The sequence below is a fragment of the Amblyomma mixtum genome, chromosome 2 (genome assembly GCF_055824585.1).
Source record: "Amblyomma mixtum isolate Tamu chromosome 2, ASM5582458v1, whole genome shotgun sequence".
Classification (NCBI taxonomy): domain Eukaryota; kingdom Metazoa; phylum Arthropoda; class Arachnida; order Ixodida; family Ixodidae; genus Amblyomma; species Amblyomma mixtum.
Window position 1 is genome coordinate 21,040,156 of NC_143013.1, and position 21,893 is coordinate 21,062,048.

At 47.4% G+C, this 21,893-nt stretch overlaps 1 long non-coding RNA gene across 1 annotated transcript in view; it reads right to left on the reverse strand.

Annotated features, from left to right (window-relative positions):
- LOC149358632 (uncharacterized) overlaps nt 1-20,056 on the reverse strand; it is a 58,647-nt gene extending 38,591 nt beyond the window's left edge. Inside the window, exon 1 of the long non-coding RNA XR_016288234.1 lies at nt 19,212-20,056. This is a non-coding gene — a long non-coding RNA (uncharacterized LOC149358632). The remainder of the gene's footprint in view (nt 1-19,211) is intronic.
- Nucleotides 20,057-21,893: the final 1,837 nt, after the last annotated feature.

Consider the following 21,893-nt stretch of genomic DNA (forward strand, 5'->3'; position numbering starts at 1 on the left):
CTAACCAACCGGGCGGCCGGCCCCACGGACCCAGACGCTCTTGCCGAGGCTCCCCAGACCTTTGCCGAAATTACCAACCTCCACAGAGAGATGAGACGCCAGTTCCCGCCTCCACACCCCGACTTGAATCGAGCGCAAGCCACCTTGCTCCGCAGGTTGCAGACACACTCCATCCTTAGCCATTCTAGGCTTTCACTCATCACAGACGGGGAATACGACCCCGTCTGCCAAAATTGTTACCAGGGAGAAATCGCCACCCAGGCGCACATCCTCTGGGGTTGCGCTCGAAATCCGCCCCCTAGAACATTACTGCCAGCTCCCTCCGAGGAAGGATGGAACCAACTCCTCAGAAGGCCAGACAAGAGCATCCAACTGGCACTCATTTCGTGGGCCCAGGAAGTCGCCCCCACCTGGGGGCCACACCAAGCCCACCTGCCCTAAATCCCGCCACTCTATGGCAATAAAGTTCAATAACACTTTTTGCTGGGCGAGTTGGTTCATTTTGCTTGAGTGGATGCTTGTAGCGCGACAAAAACAGACAAGGGACAGAAGACGAACGGGACAAGCGCTAACGGGACAAGAACTGGAGCGCTTGTCCCGTTCGTCTTCTGTCCCTTGTCTGTTTTCGTCGCGCTACAAGCATCCACTCAAGCTATGGCAATAAAGTTGTTTCTCTCTCTCTCTCTCTCTCCTGCGTTTCAGTAAGCATTTCGACCAATGCAAAGCAGTAACCTAGTCTTTGTCGCAGCGCACGAGTAAATTTTTTTTTCTCTCGATCCCCTACTCTTAATTTTCCGGAGGCTGACGTGATTTGTGGCCGATGAATTTCCTCACCAGGGAGGGAGCTTGCTAGATAGAGGCAGAACGGTATTGGAGACCAAGAACTTAGGTTTACGTACAACCAATATAAAATATTCGAAAAAAAACAATAGCTGTCACGTGGTTGGACCAAATGAGCAATCCGTTCGCTGCTGTCTCCCGTGCGGCGGTTCTTCCAAAAGCAAAAGGGAGAGAATGAAAGCCTACAGCTTTCTTGCCTTCGGCTAGGCAGTAAACTACGACCGTGCCTTTTCCCTCTACTGCATGCAGAACTCGGGAGAAGCGTTCAGTAATTTCTTCGAAAAGCGAGACAGCACTTGCCTCCAAGTCTTAAGTATCAACAGAGCAGCATGGCTGTCTAAGCGTCTCTCGGGTTACTCGCACGGTCCACGGATCCGGAGCCCTCAAAGCACCCCGCTGCAGCCCGGCCGCGGCTCTGAAACCTTTAACGGCTCGTCAAGGAGACCTGAGCTGATCTGCTGATAACTTCAGCGCCTACTTGTGGGTTGCCCCTCTACTGTTCTGTTCTCCAGTCACCGCCCTAACAAGCGGAGGGCAGGCAAGAATGCACAAGGCGCGGGTATTCAAAGGCAGCAAGCTGTTACGTCGTCTCGTGGCCTGCTAAAGCGGCGTACAGCGCATTCCGTAGGTCGACGTGTCCACGCAGAAAATTTACAGCAATGGTGAACAAACCTCAGAATACAGGCTGATGGGCTCGTTACTTGGGTCAATTGAGAATGCCGATGGCACACTTTTGAAGTCAACAAGGCGGTACGAATGCGCGCGGCGATGATCTCGTGGCACTGAGCTCGTGGCTACGTAAACTCAGCACCTGTTTGTGCCCCGGCCACGGTCACATCTAGTATAGGGAGGTATACGGGGACACCGGAAACGAGCAGGGCGCGAACACTCGTCCAGGGATGTGAATTCTGACGCCACCAACGCTAAAAACAACCTGCGGCATTCCTCGGAGGAAAAAGGAACGCAACCACTCGCCTAGACCAAGCTGCACAACTTCGTTTTTTTTTTGTTTATTTACAATATTGTAAGCTTATCTTGCGATGTTGCACTTCGACCCACTAATGCACATCGACGGTGTCAGTACACTAGCTACCACTTTTTCTGAACAGCCAGAACATCCTACATCTCAACCAAGCAAGCTGTTCATGAATATGTAGAAAATTGTTTGGAAGCTGTCTAGTGAAGGCGATGCGAAGCCAGTCGAAAGCCTTACAATGGCCAGCATGAAGTTCGGAAGAATGGAACTGAATGTCCCCAGTGCCGCCGGATGCCCACCGGCGATACAATGGGCACAAGATTCCCCTGGCCTGGTGCTCGGCTTCTTTAGTGTGAAATGCTTGGGAAATGGGTCTCTGACCCCACCTTGTGCAACGAAAAAACCTTGTGCCGTGTCGCTCTTTGACCTCTTATGGCCTTGCGCCATAAGAATTCATCGTCATCATCAAGAATGGAACTGAATGCTTCTATGAAGAGCAAGAGTGGCGAGTACACGTGCGAATTTAGTGCGCTTATGAAGAAAACAAAAAACACTTGGATTAAATCTAGCCATCGAAGAGTGCTGCCATGGCTTGGGTCTCCACAGAAAACGCTTCAGTATCTTTGGGACAATGGTGACCGAGAGAACGCCCTTCACGTAGCTCAGCTTTGTCTGCATTGAATAATAATGCTCTCCTCGGTATGCACAGAGGCAAACTCTCGTCACCAACTTCTTTTCGTAATAAATTGGCTTGTTTTTCCCGGATATTCGTTTCTATGAACAATCAACTTTATGGACACATTCACGGGGACATTATCATCACTATCAGCATCAGCCTGACTGCGCCCACTGCAGGGAAAAGGCCTCTCCCATGTCTCTCCAATTAACCCTGTACTTTGCCCGCTGCAGCCATCGTATGCCCGCCCACCTAACTTTATGCCGCCCCCTGCTACGTTTGTCTTCTCCTGGAATACACTCCGTTACCCTTAAGGACCAGCGGTTATCTTGCCTTCGCATTACATGCCCTCCCAAGCCCACTTCTTCCTCTTCATTGCAACTAGGATATCATTAACGTCCGTTTTTTCTCTCACCCACTCCGCCCGCTTCCAATCTCTTAACGTCACACCTATCATTTCTCTTTCCCTAGCTCGCTGCGTTGTCCTTAACTTAAGCTGAACTCTCTTTGTTAGCCTCCACGTTTCTGCCCCATAGGTGAGTACCGGTAAGATACACCTGTTATATACATTTCTCTTGAGGGATAACGGCAAACTGTCATTCATGATCTGAGAGAACGTGCCATATGCGCTCCACCCCATTCTTATTCTTCTAGTTATTTCCCTCTCATGATCTGGATCAGCGGCCACTACCTGCCCTAAGTAGAGCCATTCTCTTACCACTTCCAGCACCTCGCTACCAATTGCGAACTGCTGCTCCCTTGCCAGACTGTTGAACATTACTTTGGTTTTCTGCATGTTAATTTTAAGACCTACCGTTCTGCTTTGCAGCTCATCTCTTGAGAGACTTAGCAAGGCAATGTCATCAGTGAATCTCAGATTACTCAGGTATTCTCCATTAACTCTTCTCCCCAACTGTTCTCATTCCAGTCCCCGGAATACCTCCTGTAAGCAGGCAGTGAAGAGCATTGGCGAGATCGTATATCCCTGCCTGACACCTTTCCTTATTAGAATTTCATTGCTGACCTTATGGAGAACTATGGTAGGTGTGCAATCGTTATAAATATCTTCCAATATTTTCACACAACACTTTTCTACACCCTGATTCTGCAATGCCTGCATGATTACTGAGGTTTCTACTGAGGCGAATACTTTCTCCTAATCAATGAAGGCTATATATAGGGTTGATTATATTCTGCGCATTTATCTATCACCTGACTGATTGCGTGAATATGGTCTATTGTCGAGTATCCTTTACGAAAGCCTGCCTGATCATTTTGTTGATTGAAGACTAAGGTTGTCTTGACCCTATTAGCGATTACCTTAGTAAATACCTTGCAGGCAACCGACAATAAGCAGATCGGTCTGTAATTCTTTAAGTCCCTGACGTCTCCTTTCTTATTAAGATAATGTTAGCGTTTTTCCAAGCTCTAGGTACGCTCGAAGTCACAAGGAATTGCGTATACTGGGTGGCTAGTTTTTCGAGCACAATCTCTCCTCCATCCTTTGCTGTTATCTGATCCTCACCAGCTGCTTTTCCTCTTGGCATTGCTCCTAAGGCTTTCTACTTCCTCCTTTGTTGCTGATGGGATGTCCCATTGGTGTGCTCTACTGCCTCTCTCAGTAACATTCTGATTGCAATCGCTACTGTATAGATTTGTGAAGAACTGTTTGGCTACTTTAACTATCTTATCCTTATTGCTAATGACATTGCCCTCTTTGTCTCTTATCGCATAAATCTGGTTTTTACCTACGCCTAGAATTTCTCTTCACTGCTTTTAGGCTACCTCCGCTCTTCAGAGCATGCTCGATTTTCTCCATGTTAAACTTCCTGATGTCGGCTACCTTGCGCTTATTTATTAACTTCGACAGCTCTATTAGTTCTATTCTATCTATGGAGTTAGACGTCCTCATGCTTTGCCGTTTCTTAATCAGATCTTTAGTCTCATGAGATAGCTTCCCGGAATTACGAGCCAGAACAAGGGAGAGGCCCCTCATCCGTCGCTCACGGTGCCGGAGGCTGGCCTTCTTCGGCACATCCAAATGAATGCAGTTATCACCCCGTCTCGCCTCTTTCTCTATCGCTATCGATCAGACCCTTCCTGTCCCAACTGCCCCTGTATCTATGTGGACCTGGCTCATTGCCCTTCTATTGCCCGGCTGCTCAGCAGTCGGGTTCCTACCCCCCACCTTCTTTATCCATCACCACCTGGCTCGACTGGCTTGGCGCTGAAGGGGAGGCAGAACAGCGACTCCTGGTCGCCCAGGCGGTCGACATGCTCGGCCTGTAAATTATGGCCGAATAAAGGTCTTGTACTACTACTACTACTACTAGGTTATGCGGGTGGAGATAAGAGTTCATTATATTTATATTTACTATTTATATGTATGGAGCGAGAATACACAGAAATATTGTTCACGACTCGAAGGGAAGCACTCCGATTATACCTGAAAACCTGCGATTCTCTTGCTTTTTCGTTCTTTTTTTTTTTAAATGAACGGCTGTATGTGTTAAAAGCTGCCGTAATTACGTCCCCCTGCTAATGTAGTCTGTGTAAATAATGTATTTGTGAGGTTCTTGTTTAGTATTCTTTCAGTGGCTGCACAGATGGCGTAACATTCGGCAGTGAAGATGGAAGCACATTGCGGAAGCCTTACTATTTCATTCAAATTCCCTTGTGTGGCTGTGTTTCCAAGGTAAACATCTGTTTCTGAACCATCTGTACAAAAAGCTCTGAAAGTACTGTACTTTTCCCCGAGCGCAAGAAGTTCTTCTATTACAAGTTGCTTTGTGGTTTGTTTTTTTACGGAACTCTGCAAGAGTGAAATCACAGATTGCAGGAAAATTGTACCAAGGGCAGCAGTGGATCTCGTCTTCGATCAATGCCAGGTAATGTGTCTTCTACGAAGATGTTTTGGCACATCTCTTCAAAACGCAAAAGCATGTGGCCTGGTAGTTTGCGGTTTATTGTTAAAAAGTATTCTAGAAGGGCACATTGTAACTATTTGGTGACAGACGTGTTTAGGTTGTGAACGAATTTCTAGAATATATGAACACGTAAGCATGGTTCTTCTGTCTGTAAATGATGGTTGGTTAGTTCCTACATCAAGACTATTTATGGGCAACTACCTGTAGGCACCAGTGGGAAGTTATGTAATGGATCCACTCGTTTATGATACGATGGTCTCGCTGACCATGCAATATACATCCATAAACCAGGACAGAGCGTTCCACAGAGTGGTATATTGCTAAAAGACATGTCCTATCTGCCCCCCAGTGTTTTCGTGAAGGTACTTTGTGTATGCTCAAGGATCGGAAGGCTTTCTTATTCAGCGCGTTTATGAGAGGCTGGCAAGGGAGCTTTATGTCATACGTTATGCCTAGAAATTTATGTTGATCTTTTACGGGTAGCTCAGTTTCGTTCAGGTGTAGGGTGGAATCTGCCTTTAAGCCTCGTTTCAGAGAGAAAAAAAATGGGCACTGTTTTCTCTAAAGAAAAGCGGAAACCATTTCTGTCTGTCCATGTTGTCAGTTTATTTCACTTGTTGGCACATTGGACGATGTGCAGCCCATCTGAAGAACGTCTACATAGAGTGAATACATAATGCACCTTGCAATTATTTTAATAACAGAGTTCTCCTTTACAACAAAAAGTGTTACGCTTAAAATACGCCCCTGTGGTAATCCATTTTACTTAATGAAATTCCTCGAAAGGGTTGAGCCTAGGCGTACATGGAATGAACGGTTAGATAAGAAGTCTTTTAGGCAGGTCAACATTCTGCCTCGGATGCCAAGCTCGGCAAGGTCTTGAATAATTCCGAACCTCTAGGTTGTGTCGTATGCCTTCTCTAAATCAAAAGAGACTGCAGTGTTGTTTGTGTACAAGAGCTTCCCGGACAGCATTTCAAGACGAACTAGGTGATCTGGAGTGGAGCATCCCTTTTTAAAACCACACTGACGGATGTCAAGAAGTTCGGAGGATAGAAGGACAAAAGTTTATCTCATTTTCAGGACACTTTCAAAGTATTTTGAGAGGCAACCGGTAAGGGCTATGGGTCTATAATTGTTAGGAGAGGTTGGTGGCTTTCCTGGTTTAAGAAACTGCACAATAATAGTTTTTCTCCAGGCTTCGGGTACTTTACCCAATGCCCAAAATTTGTTAAAAAAAGTCTTCAAAGTGTATCTACGACATATCTGGAGAGATAGGCTAGCATTTGATAATGTACCGTCTTTGTCAAAAGTAACCAGGCTGCATGGTTTGCTTCTAGCTTGTATAGTGGAGCCAATGGGGCTTTCCTAAAGATCAAAAGATGTTGGAAGGTAAGAAGACACCCAGTCCTTACCTTTAACGACCATTACAGCTTCAGGGAAGCCGTAAGGGCTCCACTGCACGAGCTAGAAGCAAACCATCCAGCCTGGTTACTTTTGACAAAGACGGTACATCATATGGGTCGGGTGCAGCCTTTTTATCAGTGGAAATTAGTTCATGGATTTCTTGAAGCGTGATTGAACTATTGCAAGGTTCATTTCTGCTGCCACTTGTTGTCAGTGTGTTTTTCAGCTGTGTTTTTGTATTTTAGGACTGTTTCTGTGTACTGTGACGAACCGTAAACTGCAGAAAAGTATTCACCCGAAATGCTTTCCTGTTCTATATCTGTCTGTACAGCAGGGGCTGTCAGAAGGCGAACTGTGAATGGGGAATAGCTGCCATTTATCTTTAGAGCTTTCTCTCATATGTGTTTTAATGTTGTTGAGCTGTTTATGACGACACATAATTTTGCCGAGAAGTTTTTGCGGCACTGTGACGGATACATCGGTGTTTCGCTCTCGCCTTCTTAACAGACCCGTGTACTGTGCAATGTCAGTGCACGTTAAAGAATCCCAGGTGGTCCCAATTTCCGGAGCCCTCCACTACGGCGTCTCTCATAGCCTCAGTCGCTTTGGGACGTTAAACCCCATAAACCAAACCAAACCAAAGTTTGTTCAATTATCCTGCGTTGCATACCTACGGGAAAATCCCCAAGCATTCTTTTCTATCTTTTTAGCTTCCCTACGTTCTTGTATGCAATACTTTTTTACTCTGTTTTACTACTCCAGAGGACTGAGGGATGACTAGGCGCGCAGCGGTAATAGTACACGTCGTGAAAAGTTCGTTAAGGTTGTCTAAAACTGAGGTTGTCGGTAACTATTTTTTTCTAGGCTGGCCTTTTCTCGGAACAGTGCCCTGTAGACGAGATGCAGCTTCCAACGTCATGATTTTGATGGAGTGACTTCTAGTGAAGATGTTGATTAGTATAGGCAGATGATCACTTCCATGTGGGTTATCTAGGTCATCCCATTTTGTATCTAAAAATAGATGGCGAACTAAAAGATATATCTATACAGCTCATTTGTCCTGAGCGAGGAGAACAACAGGTTGGTTTTCCAGTGTTTAATAGATAGAGGTCATTACACAGTATAACATCCTCAATGAATTGTCCTCTAGTGTCAGTTTTGTCAGTACCCTGAAAGCTGGAGTGCGCGTTAAAATCTCCAGATATTAGATATGGCTCTGGGTGCTGCTCCAAAAGGTCTTCTAATTCATGATTGCTTAGATTAACATGTCGGTCCAGGTACACGCAGCATACCGTAAATGTTTTAAATGTTTGTAGGATGGCTGCCACAGTTTCTAATCTAGTTTTAAGCTTGTGTTCGCGAAATGCATCTCCATTTTTAACGATGATGGGAACGCCATCCGAACGTCTGCTAACCTGCTCTCGGTTGCGGCGGAAGATATTATAGTTTTGTTTTAGAATGTTTTCGTGCTTAGAGCCTAAGTTTGTACCTCGATCGCATGACATTCGGAGAACGTTGGGACAGAGTAAAAGAAATAGAAAAGCGACAAGCTAGAACACACCAGGTTCTGGCACGCATCGCAGTTTCTTTGTATAGTGGACACCGTAGCGTAAAAGCCCATCGGCATTTCACTTTTCAAACGAAGCGCAGCCGTTTTAACGAAACGCTGGGCCGCGGTTTCGTTTTCTGTACGGAACCAACACGGAGGACTTGGTTCTCGGAGCGGCGAGAGTTGGTGCTGCGTATTTCGCATATCGCTATTAGGCATGCACATGAGTACGCCGGATGGCTGCCCTCACGATTTACGCACAGATGTGGTTTAAGTGTACAGTTATCAGAATCATGTTCGTGTGAAGCATGCTTCGCGCAAGTCAGTTGGCTTCGGCAGCTCTGAGAGCTGTCGCCATACCGTTGGCACTGAAAGCAACGTCGTGGGTTTGGTATGTACTGCCCGAAGTGAAGTTTCATACAGCCGATTTCTACGGATTCTGGGAGTATATGCTTGATGCGAAAGTCAGGATGATGTGTTTCGTGGCTATTTCTTGGTCGCCTCTCCTCATTTTTATTATCTACACGTTAGTCACGTTTTGTTCCTCTAGTCCTTCAAGAAGTACTTCTGTTACATGCCTAAGGCCGTCGTCTGCGTTAACTCCTCGCACTGTGTTCAAGGATCGGGGTGGGTTGAGTGTCACAGGTGTGTCTCCAAAAGAGGTGACTTCTGCTTACTTTTCGTGCTGGTGGTTGTACAGGATTACTAGTAGGAGGTCACCGTCTGCTGGTTTTTTATCTTATAGCCCTGGCCTATGCTATCTGTGAAAGTTCTGGTGACAAGAAATGGTGTAATGCATCTAGCCGTTCTTCTCTGCGTGTTCAGAGTGCACTTCGTGGAACCGTTCTAAGCTGTTTTGGTTATTTGGGAAGAATTTTGCTGTCTCGGTGCGCCCTCTTTTGCAGCGGAGATCGGCGTTAAAAAATGAGAAGCCATAAAAAAGTTTTGGTGTTCAACAAAGGCGCCAGCCGCCCACCGCGGAGCCCAACATGGGGACTGGACAGGAGCCCTTAAAAAGCCCTACGCACGCCAACTGCGCACCACCACTGTAACCTAATATGGCGCGAAACAGGGTCGTCAGCCACACAATGTTAGCCCTCGCCGCCAGGAAAAAAGGAAAAACCAAGAAGAGAGAAGGAGATAGGAGAGTTCTAAGAAAGAAGATCAGAACGGAAAGCGACAGCAGATCGCAAACGGCCAACTACAAATCCCCCCCCCCCCCCCCCCCCCCACTCCGAACGGGAGATCTCACGACAGTGACCCTTCCGGTTTACGGCAACGTCTTAAGCGTGGGAAACGCTCGGGAGGTCATAATTGAATGTGTTCTAGGAAGGCGCCGGATAGACCCGTGTAGAACTCAACTCCGGGGTCAGTTTAGTTTGTTTTCTTTTTAATTTTAAGAGAGAGTGTAGTGTGCCCTATCAAAGTTGTAGGGCGGGACGCGCGCTTCGGAGAGCCAATCGCTTTTGTGGAGATCGCTCTGTGCATCGAATTTTGGAACTGATTTGATTACTTTTTTTAATGTGTTTTGAGGAAGAGTTAATAATACGATCAACATGGAAAGGGGCAGCACGCAACAAGGAATCAATCGTGTTGAGGCCGGCTGCTACTGGATGCTTCCTGTATTTGAGACGGACTTCCGAGGTTTTAAGCCGAGCCCTGAAGAAAACAAAATTAGTTTGAGAATTGGTTGTAAGGAAAGGAAATGATGCAGTAACTGCATCACACATCTCGGTGGACAACCCGAAAAGCGCCGCAAAGGAAGGGATAAAGGTAGGAGTGGAACGGAGGTAGCCTAAAAGCAGTGAAGAAAAAACTACTCATAGGTAGATACTAGATGTATGCGCTAAGAGACAAAGAGGGAAATGTCATTAGCAATATATATCTTTTAACCACTCAAAATGCCCTTCTGAAACTTGCATTTGTGACTATTTTAGATCTGACGAAGATGTATCTCGGAGTGCTTTTATAGCTGCATGCATGAATTTTAAACATACGTATGTACGTAAGCTGCATTTGTTCAATGCTCTGTAACAATTTCTTGTACAATTTGCTTTTGCCTCCCTGCTTGGACCAAAAAGGTCTCCAGTATCATGTAAATAAAATAAATAAAAATATGGATAAGATAGTTAAAGTAGCCAGAAACAATACTAGCCACGAACATAACCTTCGCAAATGTGGCGCTACATCCAAGCCTTCTTAATGAGACACAATCAACGGCCCAGATCCAACTCGGCACTATACCGTCACCTCCGTTCTCCCTCCCCAACCGGGGCACTCCACAAGGAGCTCTTCTCTCCCCCCTCTTATTTAATGTAACTCTAGCCCCGCTGGCCAAACAACTGACCGACATCCCTGACCTCCACTCGGCAATATACGCCGACATCAACGACTGAAGGCTCCACAGGAGGGGCGCAAGACACCTTACAATTGGCAGTTGATATCATCACCTCGAACCTGACCAATATGGGTCTTATGTGCTCCCCGCTCAAATCGGAACTGCTGATGATCAGACCACTTCCCCGGGATCCACGCATGCACCTCCGAATGTACGACGACCACGTACCGCTGGTCCCCTGGAGTTGGTCAATAGACTCCTTGGACTCCAACGTCCTTGACTCCATAGGTCCTTGGATTGCACATACAGGACGCTTTAGATGCAACCTTCACTGTACAACTCCTAGAGAAGCGAACCAAACAAATCGAGGGTCTTGTCCGCAGAGTAGCCACATGCAACCATGGACTGTCGGAGAGGGAAACCTTTAATATGACAGACGCCCTCATCACCAGAGACGACTTTTCACGTTCCTTACCGCTTTCTCACAAGACAAAGCTGATGCTTTTATTAGAAAGGCAATAATCTCAACGCTCCGCCTACCACAGTCGCTTAGCACAAATCACTACTCTCAACGGGGACCTACAAAACTATCTCGGAACTCCACGAAGCCAAACGAGACAACCAGATACTTCAACTAACCCGCACAGAAACCGGCCAACATCTCTTACGGCATCTTCGCCAGGCTCCAATCTACCTGCTCACCTGCCCCCAACTATCAAATCATTGCACCTGACATCCAGGGTCCAATGCGCATCAAACCTCTACCCAGAAATATGAGCCCCGAGCTACACGGGGCCAGACGCCAGGCACGAGCCTAGTATTACAACAAGCACTACAGAGGCAGACCCGACATGTATGTAAACGCGGCACAACGCACCCTACCGGGCTATTATGCCGCTGTCCCCGCCTACTATCGAGGATGGCACCATCGGGGCCGCAGCCACCTTCCCCACGGAGGCTGAAGGCGCGGCCATGGGCTTGGTGCTTATACACTATGCACAAGATCCCAACATCACGGATATCTCCATCGTCTCCAAAGCTGTGTACCGTCACTCAGCAAAGCATTATCACGTCAATCGCCCGACGCATTCTCGCATCAGGACATACGCTTACCCAAGAGATAACCCTCACGTGGGTTCCTGGGTAAGTCTCGATCCCCGGTAACCAGCGTGTTCATACGCTGACTCGAGAACTATCCTTCAGGCCCCAAGAAGATGGGACACCCAAACCCACGCAGGAATCCTCTCGGGCTCTTCTCACATACCATCGAAAAACCACTTATTACAAAAACAGGCGCTTACCCTCCCACCACCTCACCGTACACGAAATTCAAAATACAGTGCAGTCTGGCGGCAACTGCAGACATTCATCGCACCTCCTTCATCGCCGCCACCCCACCTTGACTCTCCTACTCTGCTCAACATGTGGGGCGGCCAAGGCACCCTCATACACAACCTGTGGGACGTTTTATGGGGGTTTAACGTCCCAAAGCGCCTCAGGCTATGAGGGACGCCGTAGTGAAGGGCTCCGGAAATGTCGACCACCTGGGGTTCTTTAACGCGCACTGACATCGCACAGTACACGGTGTGGGAATGCCCCCAACCGATGGCAGGTCCCCCATACCCAACCGGTCCGCCTCCTCATGGAATGACATTCTAGTAGTTGCTCAACCAGCTAGCCAATCATGGTAAGTGTACAGAGTTCTCAGTGAAGCACAGACGCCTGGACTCTTGGTCAAGAACAAAGGATCCTTTTTGTTAAAATAAAGCTGTCCCTCCCACATCCCCACACGTGTCAAAGGCGATATGCTGGCCACGCCCAGGTAGCAAGGAAAATTAGAACAATCTTATGAAAAATTTATGCAAGTTCAGTAACATTGTTACATTGAAACGTTGCATTAACTGTTAGAAATTAATATTTAAGTTTATATGTTACACATAAAAATTAGTTTAACACTGAACTTAAATATTATTCCAATCCTGGCTTTCAACTCTTGTTATAATGTTAAAAATTTAACGTTCCAAGTCAGCAATGTCTCCTTATTGTTTATTAAACATTATTATATTTGAATCATAACTATAAAACACTGCAGATATATTTCTAGCACCGAGTCCCAGAACACTCTCCACTAATTTTACAGTAAACATGTTTTTCAACTAGCGGTGCTTCGCGCAACTAAATCTCTTAGATTGTGCCCGCCATAGGTAACATGCTCAAGCAGAATATTTTGTTAAACTGCTTATTATCATTTCGCTACTACCACTCATGAGACACCTCTCAGTAATGGGCGTGTAAGCTTGACTCCACTGCATGCTTTCGGAGGTAAGTACATTCTAGTCGCATGTTGTGCTCTACTGTGGAGACGAAGTGTCGCCTTCGTTGCTGGTCCTTGCAAAGCGTTGATTAAATTGTCACAATGGTGGGCCTGCATACTAGTGCAGGGTTGCTTCATTATTTTCGACAATATTACATTTACGTTGTTATAATGTTTAATTAATGTTAGAAAAAGTTTACAAGGATGTTCATCTGTAACGTAAAGAAATTATTAAAAAAGGTCATTAAGAAAACTTAATTAACGTTTGACCAAAAGAAAAATGTCACATTGGTCTAATGCTTCGGTGCTACCTGGCAGGCAGAGGGAACTGAGGGTGATTTTTAAGACGCCATAGGTAATGACGATCAAGTGCCTCGGTACTGATCCGTCTACTGCCGAAGCACTAAAAAAAAACTGACTTTGCGGTAAAGACAAAACGTCACGGTCATTCACCAGAACTGACAAGCCCCTGCACGCCAGAAAACGTAGTAAGGTTTGCAACGTGGCTCAGCATAGAGTTACGTAACGGTTACAAAATGCAGGCAGGTCTGTAAATGTGACTTCCAAAGCAAACCATTTCTTGGGTGAATTAACTTTTGCCTGGGATCATCGAAAGAAAGTCGACATAGCAGCGACAGTGACTCGTGTACCATACAGTCGTGGGAATCCCACGCTGTTCAAGCGAAACTCTGAACACTGTTGCCACAGACGCCATGAACGGACACCATGGCGCTCACTATGTCTTGAAATACTCAAGTTATAGGCGGAGCTCCAATCACAAAGCAGCGGTTGCCCGGCAGTGTCGAAAAGTTATACACGCAGCTGGTACTAGAAAGTGCATGGTCTTCTGCAGTGTCCATCACGACACATTCAAGCGGTGTCTATCTAACAAAAGGTAAAAACAGGGCTAATTTAGCACACAGCACACAGAAAGGCGGACAGGACGGGCGCTGTCGTTCGGAGCCCGTCCCGTCCCGTCAGTCTTTCTGTGTGGTGTGTGTTAAAGGGGCCCAGAAACACAATCTTAGTTAACTGTTTTGCATGTTGATTGCATACAGTGAGTTATAATGGTGCTATTAGCGTCGGTAATACCGCGTACATTCCGCATTTTAATATTTTAATGTCCTCCCAAAAACTACTTCATGGCTCTGATGGTGTCGCCACACAGTGGCGGGTTTTTAGCAGCGGATATGACATCACCTGGCGCGAGCTTGATGACCGGACAAACAGTAAATATACTGCAAATTGTGTGAATAAATAGAGACACATTTTGTCACCTGTCTGCGTTTTATATTAGATCAACAAAAACAATTTGTTTGCCTTAGATAAAAGCCCTGCAAAGCAAGTAAAATAAAAATACACCACCAGGGGCGCTCTGGCATGGAAACAACGCTGCCAGTCTCACAGAGAGCAGGCAACCATGGAGTACAAACTTCCGCGACGTGCTCTGGCTGGCTGTTTTGATTGGTTGCGCCAGGTGCCGTCATTGGGAGAGCGAAATAGGAGTGGGAAGCCCCGCCAAAATCGAGTTGAGGGCAGCGTTTTGTTTGCTTGTATTTTGAAATTTCTACACTGAATAACTCCCGTTCCTGTGCACCGATTCCTGTAATTATTTTTAAGCCAGCATCTGTGTGACATAAAGAACCCACCTGAAGTATAGCCGGTATTCCACCAGGCAGTGTTTCGCAGCCCCTTTAAAGGTGCACCGAAGAGTAATCGAAGCTAGTCTTTTTAGCGCGGGAACTCGATCTACACGTTCCGAGCATTCATAGAAACTTCGAATTATTGTCCTGTGCGACCGATTTCCGTAATTTAAATCGGATTAAACGTCCCGGCTCCCACCTTTTTTTGAACTCGCCGCAGACGGTAGGAGGAGTCAACTAACGCGTGAAGTGCCCTTCAGGCGGTCGTGTGGCGGCTTCGCATTCGCTTGTATTTTGTTTTTTAGGTTGCCGTGAATAAATTACTCCAGCCAGAGGCTACATAGCCGCAAATTAGGCCCACAGAAATAAAAATACGCGCGGACTCTTTGCTTTCGCCGACCGGTACGTATCATTCCGCCGATGGCAGAGCGGCAAGCCGCCACGGAACTGGTTGAAATATCGGTTGACTTCTCCTACTGTCTGCGGCGAGTTCAAAAAAAGGCGGGAGACGGAAGTTTAATTCGATTTAAATTGAGGAAATCGGTCGCACAGGACTATAATTCGAAATTTCTAAGAATTCCTAGAACGTGTAGATCGAGTTCCCGCGGTAAAAAGACGAGTTCAGATTACTATTCAGTGTACGTTTAAATTACAGCTATATTTACTTTTTCCTAGACAACGCTCCACCAACTAACCTTGCGACCGCGTAGCGCATACCGCTGCATGGTCGACGTCGAATGCAGGCGCTGAACTGCATGCTGAGCACGATAATACGTAGTCTGGCGATTTGCAGGCGATCACTTCGGGCCTAATTCACCTAAAATAAAGTACTCTAACGCTGTGCAATACCTCAAGAAGGCTGAGTACAGCACACATCAGCACAGCTAGTCATTAGGTTTCTCAACACTGTACCGCCATTTTTATTATTGGCTGGCGAGTAAACGAACCTTACACCAGTAAAAAGTTGTTGGTGCCTTTCGGCCTAAGCGACAGTGAACCTTCATGTTGCGCTGGACTATGCAACCGCTGTAGGAAAACAGCCAAAAAAAGTTTGTTTATATGTCGTGTACTGGGGCTGTCTATAGCACTCTGGGAAGTCCCGGACAGGTGAGCAACAGTTCGCCTCACAGCCGACAGATTTGGACCGCCAAAGCGAGCCACGGTGCATAGCCCGGATTCGAACTAGGTAGGCTGTACTACATACCGAGTTTTTCACCTAAGAAGACCTGCGAGTTTTGAAAATGGGCTTTTTGAGCTACACGAGCGCTTTTTCAGCACAGCATTGTCCGCAGTGTAGCGCATCAGAATACAGTTAAGAACTACTAACTAGTAGGATGGTAACTGATATAAAATAGTGAACTTTTAATTATTACTGTTAGTCTCCTTATTTACTGATAGGCATGTGGCCCAGCGCAAATAATATGAATATCAGTTTTTAGAATTGAAACGCAGCTGCTCTCCGCGCTATGGCCAAACATATTTTGGCTATTTGGACGAGCACTGCAGGGGTTGCTTCACCTGCAAGCTTTTCGAGAGCGCGTGTATTTTGACGCGACGTAGGCAAAATTGTTGGCACCGAAAGTAAATGCTTTTGGTTTATAGGTTTATTGGGGTTTAACGTCCCGAGGAAACTTAGGCTATGAGGGACGCCGTAGTGAAGGGCTCCGGAAATTTCGACCACCTGGGGTTCTTTAACGTGCACTGACATCGCACAGCAAACGGACCTCTAGAATTTCGCCTTCATCGAAATTCGGCCTCCGCGGCCGGGATCGAACCCGCGTCTTTCGGGTCAGCAGCCGAACGCCGTAACCACTGAGCCACCGTGGCGGGGTGAAAGTAAATGCGTTTTCGAAATTCTAAAAACTGGCATGGATATTACTCACGAAGGATTTCACGCATCTCACTAAATAAAACTGAGCAACAACTGCAAAGTTTAGTTAACCAGCCTACAAGTTAGCATGTTTTAGCAGTACTCTGATGAGCTATACCGCTGACAATGCTATGCAGATAAAAAGCACTCTTCTAACTGAAAAAGCCCATATTAAAAAATTGCTGAACATCTTAGGTGAAACATATATGGTGTTTTTGGCAAAGCCCGTATACATACTTCTCTGCGAACAGTTTCTAACATTGCGAAATCATAAGTGAAAAAAAAATGGCAGTGGCTTAGCTCTGGTTAAGCCTGGATATACAAGCGAAAAGCTGCAGTTATGCTTTCAAGGAGAGGGCTGAGTCGGGCTGGTTGGTTCATGTTGAATGGTACGGCAAAACAGCGCTGACGGACGGGACGGAAGAAGATGAGACAAACACATGCGCTGACTAACAACCAAATGGTTTATTGCGAAAGAGGGGTGCAATATAAAGCATAGAAGGGAAAACTGCGGTGTAAACATGACAAGGCATACATTCGGGATATCATCAATTATTAAGAAAAGCGATCTCCTGTGGGAATAGAGCCACCGATGGTTGGCTTACACATGAGTTGCCTAATGTGTGAATGTGAAAGGCCTCCGATATCAGGCGTGAGGTGTGATCTCTATACTTGGCGATGATAGTGGTTTGGTCTAAAAACGCCTCACATTTGTCGCAATCTGCGAAATGAATGACCATGTTATTTCGGCGTGACTTGTTTTCTATGTCTTTCGCGTGTTCGCGTAGCCGATCATTGACGCACCGTCCGGTCTCCCCGATGTAAAATCGGCCGCATGACAATGGAACCTTGTAGATCACACCACAGCAACAGTTGACAAATTTCAGCGCATGTGTTTGTCTCATCTTCTTCCGTCCCGTCCGTCAGCGCTGTTTTGCCGTACCATTCAGTTATGCTTTGCTTGACGTCATGGCTGTCGCAGTTCGCGCACAATGCACTGGGAGCACCACGATAACGGTGTAGGCAAGCGCGTTATATAGCCCTCCTTGCGCATACGTAGTAACTGTGGTAAACACGCGGCTGCAGCGAAAGGTCATACGGTGTCGAGGAGGCGAGCGCGCAGTAGTAGCGGCGGTGAGGAGGCGGCGCACATGCGCAGTAGCGCGCGGCTGCGCCGAACGGTCAGGCGGCGGAGTCGGCGCGGCGGCGGCTGCGGCCACCTGCGCCACGCGTGACGTCGCTCGGTTTCGCGCATGCGCAGCTGCGGCAAATCTTGGCTCCGACGGCTCACGCTAAGCGCGGCTGTAGTGCGGGTAGTGAAGCTTTTCGCTTCAAAACTGCGATATTTCGCCAGCCTTCTAATCACGTCTGGCGCGCATACGCGAGTCCTGGTGAAAGACGATTGCTAAGGCCGCGCGTCGGCGGTTATGAACCTGAATGGTGACTGTAAAGATAATCGCAACAAACCGCTACGTAGATAGGCGAACAAATCCCGATAGCATTGGAACTTGGCAGCGCATCGTGTCTGCGACGGCTTGGCATGAATCTGGTCCTACTTCTTGTTGTGGCCGATCAAAAGGTATCAAAAATAAAAGAACGCGACGAGTTAATGAAGATCTGTGCGATACGATCATGTATGCCGGAGCCGAATAGTTGGGAATTTCACGCCAAGGGCTTTTTTGCGACAACGTTGCGAAGGTTTTCTGCCTCTGCGTACACATTGTGGCTAATTACAGGGCCGCGTACTCTGTTGTGCGAACGCAGAGCGGCACATCAAGCTGAGGCAGGCAGCCGGCAGCACAATGCCCTCCACGCAGTTCAGCAAAATGCCCACCCCCTCCACACAGTGCCAACAAAATGCCCTCGACATAGTTCATAGTAGCGCAACTTGAGTGGGCTGAAGTCTCGGCGAAACTTCGGGCCCCCTCGTCAATATATGCGTGCCAGTGCAATCGATGCAAAAGACGGAGCATTCGGGCCGATGCTAGCCAATCTCGTGCCTTTCCATCACCTAAAAAATGAAGGCTTCTAAGGTGTTACGAAGTGGAACGGCTCTTTCATTCTTTAGAGAACAGCGCTTTACCGTTTCTCGTGCACCTTGACATCCTCTCATCTATTTCCTCCAGTGCAGGGTATCGATCCGGTGTCCTCTTCCAGCTAACCTCCCCACATTTCCTTTTCTCTCCTAAAGGAGAATGCTTAAACCCACTGGTACGAAAGTTCCATCTCTGTGGTACCGGGAAAAACAGTGCTTCTAATTCCTTAATCTGCAGTAATCGCTGAGCGACAACTTCGGTGCTTACTTCCCTCCCTGCTTTCTAGAAGAGACGCTCGTCTCAGGGCGTGCCTTTGACTTCTAGATCAGCGATCACCTCTCAGCTACACATCACTGCGTGCTGCCTATCGTTGCTTGCAGCTGTGCTTTAACTTCTAGACCAACAACAGACACGCGATCACCCCTCAGCTACACATGATCGCATGTTGCCTATCCCTGCTTACAGCTAGCTGTGCTTCTGCGACTGGCGCCAGAAATCACTCCGGATAAAAGTTGTTACGCTATCTTCGTAAGTGCGTTCAGCGCATTTTCTACGCTAACAGAAGCTCGAGTATTGCAAAACTCGCGAATCCAGCAGTGCGAGTAGCAGAACGGACCGATTGTAATCGCACTTACCGTTCTTGCTGCCGCGGATGAAGCTTTGGGAAGGCATCGTCCATGCAAGCCGAGTTCCCCCTTTGAAGGGGCGACGCCGAAAACACCGCACTTCGTTGACTGGCTGGCAGCAGTGGCACCTTTGCAGAAGTTCGTTGTTTCGTGATTGAAGAGGTTATCCGCCGTGTTTAGCGATGGACAGGCGAACAGGTGGCACAAGCACGACGTTGTCAGGCGCCGCGGTAATAGCTGGGTTCTTCAATTCTGGTTCGACTCTAACTTGACAATACTTTCAAGGCCCCAATTAATGCAGGGCTTCAGGAGACATCACAGTTCGACGAGCGAGGCAGGAAGGGTTTCATTAGTTCACTCAGTCAAGGTCAGTTTCCAACAACGTCACCAATAATTAAGATAATTACACCCGAGCAACACTGAAAGGGCGCGGCCATGCTGCCGCCGCATCGCTACTGCCCGGTAGACTTAGGCCTAATCTCGCGAATTCTCGCCCGCCGTGCCGAGAACAAGCGGGTGTGACCTTATCTTTTGCCTTACTTCGCACGTGTTCCATCTGAGGCTACAGCAAAAACCTTTGTTTCTTTTTTTTTTAGGCGGCGATCGCATTGTTTCACCTAAGTTTTAGGCTCTCGCCCTACCGCGCTCGACTGACTTTTTTCAGGCTGCTTCATGCAAGTGCAACGTCACCTATTCACCCCGATAGGAGAGACGGCAACGGAATAAGGCAGGTTATCGATGAAACCGCGCTCACTTGAACGGGCGCCTTGGAACGTTACCATTATATCACTAGAGCATAAACAGTGAAGGAAAGCACATTGCGAATATTGTGGATATTGCGAATGTTGCGAATATTGCACATTGCGGGGTCAGTGCCAGAGCACCCCTTCCCCCCCCCCCCCCCCCCCCGAAATTTTCTGAGTGCCGCATCTCCTCTCTCTCTCACACCTTTCGGCCTTTTTATTTCGCCGATGCTATTTACACACCGCATCGATATATTAAAATGTAAAAGCAAAAATAAGAAGACTGTCGGTTTATTCCTGAAAAGATTGATGTATGTACTACGTTGTCGTGGCTCTAGAATAGGAAGCGGAACTTATTGCTGAGAAGAATCACACCTCTTCGCTACCGCACGAAGTATGGCACTCCTTTTAACAGTAGGCACAGTTCACCCGATTAAACATACCTTTTCACGTCAGCCTACTTTTTCATCCTTTGCGTTGTCCTCAAATGATCATAAACTATTACGAAAATAAAAAGTGCTTTTTTTAAGCGCCTCTGCGGCCGGGCGCAGGTTTACATGCATGAAGTATAAATTTTGACAAATACCATTCGTTCGCAGTTGCTGACTTTGCTATTGAGCAGAAGCTCTTGTGTTGCTGTAAATCACATGAAAATAGTTGAAACTGCCGCGACTTTTCGTTTTTTACGTATGTTCTCTGCGAATCAAGTTCACGCAATCCTGTGTGCACAAGTATTTTATGTAGAGATTAGAGTGAACGAAACGACGGACCCTTCGGCTTTATGAAAGCAATTAAAAGTATTTTAACTCTATGGACTACGATACTGTTTGGGCGCAGGCTTTCTTTTACTTTTCTACCGGCGGCGAATGACACCCTCGAAAAATATTTCTGGCTACATCTTGCACTCTTGCCACGGCCTTGGACTGTACGCTTCCCATGCTTTTGAGGGAGCTATAACCAGGCCTGCTGGAGACAGATCCTCCGCGCAACCCCAAATTATGTGATCCAGCGTTGCTAGTTCACCGCAACGCTGGCAGTAAGGATTTACTAGATCAGAAATATATTCGCACTGATCCATGAATTTGGCAGCGACCGTGTCTGCAGTCGCCTCCCCGTGGTGGCTTGATCTCGGCTCAGCGACGTATTCGGGGGAGGCAGACTCGCCCCTAAGATCTCTGTAATAACTCGCAATGGCCTGGCAGCTGTCCAGCGTCTCAATTCGCAAGGTCCCCGCGTCGGAGTCTTCCTCACCAGCACGGCTGACAAAACCTCGAGCGTACTGGTGAGCGGCCCCTTCATGAGCCGGGACCCAAACCAGGCCAATAACTTTCCTGCCTTTTGGCATCGTGGTACTCGGTGGCGGAGATTCGCCCTCGCGCAATGTTGCGGAGGACCGTCTTGTAATCGCAAAGAATGGTGCTGGCGCCTTCCTGAGTAATTCCTAGCGTTGTAGTATCCTCTTCAGCCATCCCAAATCTGCTCGAATAACTGCCGAGGCTACTACCTTGCGGGAAATGCTCCCAGCGGAGACTCCACGGTGCTTCCATCCCCCGAGTATTTTTCTCTAAGGAGCTGCGCCTTGGCCCTCTCCGTCCATCGTGACGACCCAATAGGAAGCGCTCCAACTCTAATGCATTAACGGATTTCTACCGGCAAAACTACCCGGTCGAGGTAGTTTCCGTCCCTAATATCCTGAGACGAGTCCCGCTTACGTCGTCCGAAGCCTCTGTTCATGCGACGTCAGCTCAGTTACTACATGGTACTGTGCACCCGCGGTGCCGCAGTGGAGGTCTCCGGAATAATTTCGACCCCCTGAGGATTTTTAACATGCACTAACATCGCAGAATACGGGCGCCTTCCGCATTTCGCCTCCATTGAGACGCGGCCGCCGGGGTCGGGTTCGCACCCAGGTACTGCGGCACAGTAGCCGAGCGCCTAACAATTGAGT